Source organism: Pelecanus crispus, chromosome 3 (assembly GCF_030463565.1).
Source record: "Pelecanus crispus isolate bPelCri1 chromosome 3, bPelCri1.pri, whole genome shotgun sequence".
In the NCBI taxonomy this organism is placed as follows: Eukaryota; Metazoa; Chordata; class Aves; order Pelecaniformes; family Pelecanidae; genus Pelecanus; species Pelecanus crispus.
In genome coordinates this window covers 111931445-111941586 of record NC_134645.1, presented here as the reverse complement: position 1 = coordinate 111941586, position 10142 = coordinate 111931445, and positions in this window count along the sequence as shown.

Genomic DNA, 10142 nt, shown 5'->3' with positions numbered 1-10142 from the left:
TTCACCACCCTCATTGTAAAAAATTTCTTTCTAATGTCTAGTCTAAATCTATTCTTCTTTAGTTTAAATCTGTTATTCCTTGTCCTGTCACAACAGGCCTTGCTAAAGATTCTCCCCATCTTTCCTGTAGGCCCCCTTTAAGTACCGGAAGGTCACAATAAGGTCTCCTCGCAGCCTTCTCTTCTCTAGGCTGAACATTCCCAACTCTCTCAGCCTGTCCTCATAGGAGAGGTGTTCCAGCCCTTGCATCATTTTGGTGGCCCTCTTCTGGACCCGCTCCAACAGGTCCATGTCCTTCTTGTGCTGAGGGCCCCACAGCTGGACGCAGTACTCCAGGTGAGGTCTCACCAGAGCAGAGTAGAGGGGCAGAATCACCTCCCTCGACCTGCTGGCCATGCTTCTTTTGATGCAGCCCAGGATACGGTTGGCTTTCTGGGCTGCAAGCACACATTGCCGGCTCATGTCCAGCTTTTCATCTACCAGTACCCTCAAGTCCTTCTCCGCAGGGCTGCTCTCAATCCCTTCATCCCCCAACCTGTACTGATACCGGGGGTTGCCCCATCCCAGGTGCAGGACCTTACACTTGGCCTTGTTGAACCTCATGAGGTTCACAGAGGCCCACCTCTCCAGCTTGCCCAGGTCCCTCTGCATGACATCTCGTCCTTCTGGTGTGTCAACAGCACCACTCAGCTTGGTGTCATCTGCCAGCTTGCTGAGGGTGCACTCGATCCCACTGTCTATGTCATTGATGAAGATGTTAAATAGCACTGGTCCCAGTATGGACCCCTGAGGGACCCCACTTGTCACCGGTCTCCATGTGGACATCGAGCCATTGACCATGACCCTCTGGATGTGACCATCTAACCAATTCCTTATCCATCAAACAGTCCACCCATCAAACCCATATCTCTCCAATTTAGAGAGAAGGATGTTGTGGGGGACTGTGTCGAACACTTTACAGAAATCCAAGTAGATGACATCCATTGCTTTTCCCTTGTCCGCTGATGTAGTTACTCCTTCATAGAAAGCCACTAGGTTGGTCAGGCAGGACTTGCCCTTGGTGAAGCCGTGCTGGCTGTCTCAAATCACCTCCCTGTCCTCCATGTGCTTGAGCATAGCTTCTAGGAGGATCTGTTCCATGATCTTCCCAGGCACAGAGGTGAGGCTGACAGGTCAATAGTTCCCAGGGTCCTCCTTTCTTCCCTTTTTAAAAATGGGCACAACATTCCCCTTCTTCCAGTCAGCAGGGACTTCACCGGACTGCCATGACTTTTCAAATATCATGGAGAGTGGCTTAGCAACTACATCAGCCAATTCCCTCAGGACTCTGGGATGCATCTCATCAGGTCCCATAGACTTGTGTACATTGTGGTTCTTCAGGTGGTCTCGAACCTGATCTTCCCTTACAGTGGGAGGGGCTGTACCCCTCTGGTCCCCATCTTTTGGTCCATTGATTTGGAAGGGGTGAGGAGAGAGGTTGCCGGTGAAGACCGAGGCAAAGAAGTTGTTGAGTACCTCAGCCTTCTCCTCGTCCGTTGATACAAGTTCGCCTTTCTTGTTCATCAAGGGGGGTACGCTTTCTTTAAACTTCCTTTTCTGGTTGATATACCTGTACAAGCCCTTCTTGTTATTCTTTACGTCCCTTGCCAAATTCAGCTCCATCCTTGCCTTGGCCTTCCTGACCTCCTCCCTACACAACCGGGCCGTTTCCCTGTACTCCCCCCAGGACACCTGTCCCTGCTTCCACTGCCTGTGCAGTTCCTTCTTACTCTTTAGTTTGACCAGCAGGTCTCGACTCAGCCATGCTGGTCTCTTCCCTTCCTTGCCTGATTTCTTACACTTGGGGACTGATAGCTCTTGTGCTCTATGGAAGGTGTCCTTAAAGATCTGCCAACGCTGTTCCGTTCCCCTGTCCCTGAGGACTGTCTCCCAGGGGGTCCTTCTGACTAACTCCTTGAAGAGCTGGAAGTTTGCTTTCCTAAAATTTAGGGTCCTGACTGTATTCCTTGCTTTTCCCATATCCCTCAGGAGTGTGAAGTCCACCAACGCATCATCACTGCAGCCCAAGCTGCCTCCAGTCTTGACATCACCAATGAGCTCAGTTGCATTGGTGACCATCAGATCCAGTATCGCGTCCCCTCGGGTAGGGGTGCCTATTACCTGGCTTAGGAAGTTGTCGTCTATGCATTCCAGGAATCTCCTGGATTGCCTACAGCTCGCCGTGTTGCTTTTCCAGCAAATGTCGGGGTGGTTGAAGTCCCCCAGCAGGACAAGAGTCTGCAAGCGCGAAGCCTCCCGGAGCTGGAGGAAGAAGGCTTCGTCAGCAGGTTCCCCTTGATCAGGAGGCCTGTAGTAGACACCAACCACCAGGTTCCCTTTGTTGCCTCTGTCTCTGACTCTTACCCATAAGCTTTCGACCTGCTTGTGGCAATTCTTCAGGGACAGCTCTTCACACTGTATTGATTTCTTTACACAGAGGGCAATGCCTCCACCCCTCCTTCCTCGCCTGTCCCTTTCTAAACAGCCTGTAGCCATCAATAGTGGTGGATGCCTTCTAGGAAAAATGTATTTTATACTTTCCAGTGAAGATTCTTTAATTATAAAATATTTCAGATCTTTTCTCCTTTCTAAAATGCTGTTCCTCTCTTTTTTTGGGAGGTTCTATTTTTTCTTATTCTGCAAATTGCTATTTCCTCCACAGTATTTCAGTAGTATATTTTTCCTACAACAGACAGTAGAACTGGAAAGTATGGGATTTTCTGGTTAGTCTCATCTAATCTATTTCTTTAAAATATTTTCTTTAAATCTGATATTTCACTTTTTCTTAACCTATTTTTCTGATTTAGATTTGAGTTAATACAATACTCTGAATCTTGACATCTCTGAATAGTTTAGCTGAAGTTAGTTGGAGTGCTCACATTCCTACTGCTAAGTTCATACAGACATTCACAGGCTGACATCTTTATCACCATTCTTTGTGTAACTAATTGTGTTGGCCCTTGTGAATTTCCTGATTATCTTCTGGTATAAATTCACTGACTGTAACAGAGGCACAAGTGCACTGCTGTTAATGGAGGTCTGTCTGACATTTTGCTGTTCATAAAAACAGGATCAATAATATGTGAGTTCTGGAAGTTCTATAGCATGAAGCATTGCACTAAACATCTGATTTCAATATGTCAGGATTTATTTCACAATGCCTTAAATCTAGGTGATTATTTGTCATGATTAACAAGTTGAAAATTCTTTTCTATTTAGACTTCTAAAAGAGTTGTCTTATTACTCCTCCTTTGGTGCCAATCTTACAGTGAAACGTATTAAAAGTGAAAATTAAATAAATCTGCATTAGAACAACAGGACATTATCTACAGGATAGCAAGGACAGACAGAGAGGGGCTTCTTTATGTTCTGGTAGAAGGTGAAGAACCCACTGTGCTTAACTGACCTGGAAAGAGCTTATGCATTTCCTTTCAATTTGATATGGATGGTTAATTTTTTTTCTTAGAAAAGCTTCCCTATTGTTAAGAGGGCAGACAATTCCTATTGATTACAGTGTTATCTAATGGTGAGGAAGAAGCCTGCCTCCCTGCTGCTGACTTCAGCTGAGAAGTCAATCATGATTGCTATAGCTGAATCTTGAGGAAAACTATGAGGCATTTTACTGACTGAGAAATGGAAACAAGAAAAAAGGGATTATGTCTTACTCAGGGCCAGGAAGAAAGTAGTAGTGAATCTTTATTTAGGAAATGTCCAGTTTCCTAATATTTCATTACTTGGCACAATCTATTCAAATTCCAGCTTTCAGATGCAATATGCTGAGTGTCAAGTACATGCATTGCTCTGAGATGGGGCCAAATGTTGTACAAAAAACCAGCGTTACCGTAAATAGGTAATATGTTTCAGTTGTACACAGACTTCCTGTATGATTTACTAACTTTAAGCTTGTCACTCAGTGGTGTCTAAAGACTAGTCAATGAGCTTAACAACTGGTTAAAAATAAGATGAAACTGCTTAGGAAAAGGCAGGTCAAGCATGAACACAGCTGGATTAGTCTGAGTTGCTGCCAGCTATCCATGTATTTGTTATCAGGTTGTAGTTTTCTCGAGCACGATGGCAGGAATAAGCCAAAAGGAGAAATTTAAGAGGTCAGAGAATTACTTGAGAGATTAATTTAGTGTGGTCATTCCAGTTTTCAGGTTTTATTGAGTCTCATGTTTGATTTGAATATTTCACAGACATCTGAATAAAATGTAATTCTATTTGAAACACATTAAAAAATGTTACTCTCTAAATCAGACTTTGAATAATGGAATCACAGGCCTGGAAGGGACCTCAAGAGGCCATTTCTTCCCTCTCCCAGCTCTAATGCAAACCCAGCTATGCTTATATCACCCCTGACTGATGTTTGTTCTGAAAAGACTCCAGTGAGGGAGACTTTACAATCTCCCATGCCATTATCTTCCAGGGTCTCTCTATCCTTAGCACTGGAATTTGTTTCCTAATGCCTAACTTTGCTGTAATTTAAGTCCATTACTTCTCAGCCTAATCTATTGATGATACACAAAACAAATTGCTCCTTTCCTCTTTGTGTCAGCTTTTCATGTATTTGAAGTCTATTATCATACCTCACCTTTAATTATGTACTGAGAACCTTTCGGCTTCAAGGGAGACAACATAACTGACCAGCTGTAAAGGCAGAGAAATTACATAAGAGAACAACAGTGTGATCTAGAAAACAAGAGTCTCAGTTATGTGGTTACCCTTACTGATTAGTCGTTCATTGATTAGATAGCCAGTCTGTCCTTGGAAGATCCGGGATCATGAACACTTCTTTGTAGTTCCTTTCTTCCTGCAATATTAATGAATCTGAATCCTTGAGCCATTGCTTCTTTATTTATAATCCCTACCACTTGGGAAAGAGGCTGTGTTAACTGTGAAATACTCCTCTGTTAGGCAGTATTTGTCACCATGGCTAAATATATAGCTATGTGTAAGCTACACTAATCTACTCACAGAACCTAAACAAAAATGAAACAAGAGTACATATTAATTTTCCCATTTTACATCCTACCTTACACCAATAGCCTCTACACTACTTTCTCAATTAATTTTACTGCAAATCTGTTAAATATCTGAGTCTTCTCTGGCTAAGTCAGGAGCTTATGATAGTTAGTCTAAGGTTTAGGCCTGTAATCCCCTTCTTACTGGCTGTATGACCTTCTTGCAAGCTGGTACACTAAGCTGGCACATTTCAGTATCTCTTATGTATTCTTTTTCATAATAAAGTAGAAAGAGCTTCTCACTGCCTTTCTTTAAAGTGTTTTACAATGAAGTCACTATAGTACCTACTTGGTGTATTTTAGAGAATGCTCTTTGGGTTTTGTCCTTCTTTATCCCATGTTTTACTGCTTGCCAAAAATGCTGTGGGCAAAGTATTTAGGACACAATTTTTTTCCCTTGGATATAATGTTTTCTACAACTTTTTTTTTCTACCCACGGTAACAGTACTGACTAACCTGCTTTTGGACCATCTAGAAATGATCTTGTTGCTTGGTCTTGCTAGACCAAGTGGACTTGGTGGTCTAGGCACCTTGTGCAGAGCCTGTTCTTGTAGCCTTCAATAATTTATTACAAAATATTTCAACAGCATGCCAGTTGTCACATAAATACTTCAAACAATCCAATGGTAGTAGGATCTGACCTTAAGTTTAATATTTGTGTGGCTATAGACTTTATTTTAACAGAATTTTACTAGCAAATGTACTTTTAAAAATTCCTTAGAATTTTTAAAATATTTTATTTTTCATGAACTATTCAGAGGAGAGGTTTTACTTTTTGCATGAAGCATTGCAGAAGTCTCTCCTGATTGCTACCATTCTGATTTACCTGTTTTATATACCACTGCTTGTTTACTAGTAGGGATATTTAGTCTGCAGTATTTTCAGTCTAATTAATAACTGCAGTAGTACTTCAACTTATGGAATCATGTAGCTTTAGTTTTCCATCTAAATAGTGGTTTTGTTCTGATTCCTGCAAGATAGCCCATTTATAAAGTGAGACTTTAGCTCTACTCTTAAGTAAACAATGTGGTAGGACTTGTGATTAATGCAATGAGGCATTATGGGAAAGCTTGGGTCACTGGAGTGGTAGGATGGCTTGATGCAAGATCTTCAAGACAGACAGGCAGAGAAGGCAAGGAGTATTGTCGTCTATGTGAAGGAGCAGCTCAAACGTATGGAGCTGGGTGAGAGCTTGTGGGTCTCAGAGGAGAGGCCAGTGAGGGTGACATCATGGAGAAAGTGTGTTACTGGCCACCTGATCAGTGTGAAGAAGTGGACAAAGTCTTTCTGAAACACTCAAGGAAGTCTTTGGATCCTATGATGCTGGTTCTTATAGCAACTTTAACATTTGTTGGAAGGACACCAGGATGAGAAGCAAGCTACCCAGGAGGCTTCTGGATGGTATCAGGGAGAAATTCTTGATACAGACACTGGAGGGGCCAACCAGAGTGACACACGACCTCCCATTCACTAGCTAGCAATAACTGGTTGGGAATGTGATAATAATAATGGAAACCTTGGCTGTAGTGACCACAAAATAGTGGAGTTCAAGATCCTGAGGAGGTAAAGAAAGGCAAGTAGCATAGTACAGAGCCTGCACTTTAGGAGGGCAGACTTCAGTTTATCTAGGGAGTTGAAAGGTGGGATTCCATGGGAAGCAGCTCTGACAAGCAAATGAGTTCAGGGAATCTAGCAGGTCTGTAAGGACATCATCCTTCAAGCATGCGAATGGTTCACCCTGATGCTCAGGAAGTTAAGTACACTTACCTGTAGACCAGCTAATGACAGAGCTCCACCATAAAAGGCAGCGTAAGGGAGATGGAAGCAAGGACAGGCTACAAAGGAAGAATTTTGAAACATTGCATTAGCATGTAGCAATGGTGTTAGGGAAACCAAAGCTCAGCTGGAGTTAAGACTTGCCAGGGGCATCAAGGCAACAAGAAGAGCTTGTGCATTACTAATAAAAGTCTGAACAAGGAAAATGTGGAACAGCTGCTGAATAGAAAGGGTGATTCAGCAACAGCAGACACTGATAAGCCTGAAGTGCTCAATGCCTTCTTTGCTTCAGTCTTCACTAACAAGTTCTTTCAGGCCTCTGCACTTAATGAGAGAGAAGAGGGGAGCTACTAGCAGCGGATAAGGATCAAGTCAGGGATTACTTACAAGAACTCAACTCATAAAAGCCCATGGACCAGACAAGCTGCATCAAAACTCTAAAAAGTTCCAAAAGGACAACCTAGGGAATTACAGGCTGTTCAGCCTTACTTCAGTCCCTGGGGAAAACATGGAGCAAGTCCTCTAGGAACATTTCTGGGAATGTGAAGCAGAGAAGGGTGGTGATGGAGAGTACTCTCATCAAGTTTGCAGGTGAAACCCATATGCGGGTTGCAGTTGATGGGCTTGAGGGGCATGCTGCCATTTTGAGGGACCTATGAGATGAATGGGCCAACGGGGTCAGGGGAAGAAAGCCCTGTAAGGAGAGATGGAGGGAAATAGAATTGTCCAGTCTGAAGAAGAGACAGCTTTGGGGGCACCTAATGGCAGCCTTCCAATACCTACGAGGAGGTTATGAGAAGACGGGGGCAGGTTTTCCAGTGATGCATCTCAGGAGAACTAGAAACAATGCACATGAATCGGAAAAAGAATGTTTCCAACTGGTTATAAAGCAAAACTTTTTCACTATGAGGACAGCCAAGAGGTGAAGTAGATTGACCAGAGAAGCTATACAGTCTCTATCCTCAGATTTTCAAGACCTGGCTGTGTAAAACTCCATGCAACTTTTCTTTGAGCAGGAGTTTGTACTAAGTCCTTCCTGGGGTCCCTTCCAACCTGAATTATTCTATGAGTCTATTAAAAAAATACTTTTATTTCTGAAATAAGTAGAAATATACAGTGTTTCATTGGTGCTAGTTTTTTCTAAAAGTGTATAATGCCCTGATGTTTCCAACTATTTTTAACACACTGGAACCATCTAGATTGTAAGAATGAAAGTTTAAACTTTCTAGCCTTGATGATAGAGCCTTTGACTATTATCTGTGTGTGTTCCTATAAGAAGCACTTTTTAACCTCTGAAGTTGTGGGTTACAGAGTTGATGGAACTACAGTACAAGTGTTATACTTGTCTTAACTACATGAAGAACTCACCGTGCTACTTTTAGCAATTCCATGAACACTGGTTGCAGTTTTATTTATGAACAGTCTAGATTATATTCGAAGTTGATATGTTGCTATAGTGTTTTCTACAACGCTATTTAATACTATTTGTCCTCAAGAACATATTAACACCTATGACATATTTTCTTTTGGCCATCATCTAACACATTTTTTAACAATGTGTCTACATCAGTCATTACCAGCACAATGTTCGCTCAGTGGAATTAGCTAAATCCTTCCTGGGCTTCCAGTCTTCATAGTTTAGCTTGATGGGCTGCTAGCTTCCTATTGGACAACTTAATTTCTTTTACAACCCATATTTTGCAACTACTGTACCATTGCTTGTCACATGTATCCTGAGTTAGTAGAGATTTTATGTAGAATTTCTAGAACTATGTGTATTCCCAGTGTTTTTGTTGTTGGTGCAAAATGCAGTTCACATCCTCTGGTTGAGACTAAACCTGGCTAAGAATTTCTATATCTCATATAATGTGGGTTGTTGGCATCACCAATGTTCTCATAGCTGGATCTATTTAAATACAATGACTGAATCTAAACATCCTGTGGCATGAGTTTTAAGGCTGTGGTGTTTGTTTGTTTGTTTGTTTTCTTTCACCTTTTTGAACACAAGCTTTATCTCTGATATGGAAAGAAGGAACTTGTATAGTTTCATTGAACCACAGAAACTGCAGAGAAAGGTCTTTGTTCTGGCTCTGTGACTACCCTTCTGTTCATCAACAAGAATATTCACTTAGTCAACTGAGTACTAGCTGCCTATTTGTGATTTCTCTGGATATTAAGCATTTTGTTGCGGTATGACGAGTCTGTAGAAAAACTCAGTTGATCCTACTGAGATATTTTGGTGCTCTAAGGCACAAAGGGAGGCAAACATTTGTCTCTCATATTGTCTGTACCTTTTTTTTAACCTTGCTGACAAATATATGAGACATATGCCATTTGTCTTAGTTTTCCTACTTTCTCCTGGCTCAACACTGCACTCATTCAGTGTTCCCTAACTTTAACTCAGAAGGTCTTGTTGGCTATACATGTTACTACATAAAATAGGGCTAAGGGCTGTTTTCTGGCCCTGAGGCTAAATGGCACAAAATGGCTGCAGGCACACTACATAACACTTGGCCTTGAGTGTCCCCTCAAGGGGACAAAGTGTCTGAAAAAATGTGAGGGTCATATTGTGGCTTTTTAGCATGGGGGCTTTTCTAGTGTGAAACGGAGACAATGTGCAGCATGCTCTGGTGTGTGGCATGGGGGTATGGAGGAGTGTGTCAGGGTGCAAAACCTTCAGAGACAGTTTTGGAGAAACCGTCAAGGGTGATGCTGGTTATTGGGAATGATTTCTGGCAAATGATATCCCCATGCCTGGGCATTGTCTTGCAGGGTGCCAGTTAGCACCAGCAAAACTGAGCAGAATGAAGTCTGTTAGCAGTCAAGCAGTGAAGAAAACCAGTGGTCCAGTGCCGGAATTCAAGCTCTGTTTACTTAGCATTATAGCTATATAGGCTTAATGCAAATGCACACACAGATATAACATCTCTGTATTTGTACAGCTACGTGCATGCTAAAGCCTTTTGTATAGCCTCTGCCCCATCTCATTGTTTGCTATGTTTGGTCCTTCTCAAGTAAGCTGTTGTGTACAGTCACCTTTTCTGCACAGATTTCCCTGAGACGGTGTCTGAATCTTGTCCCGAAAAGATGTCAAAAGTTGTGGCATTTGTAGGCAGTGTAAACCTCAGTGGGCCAGAGATAAGGGAAAATAACTCTACAGATACTGTTTTCTAGATCAAAAATTACATCTAAGCATGATGACGTACATATTAACTTAAGAAACATTGAGGTTTCATTTCACATGTAAACAATGTGTATAAATTTATGTGTTGGATAAGAGTACTTTGCAGAAAGGGATTCATGTGA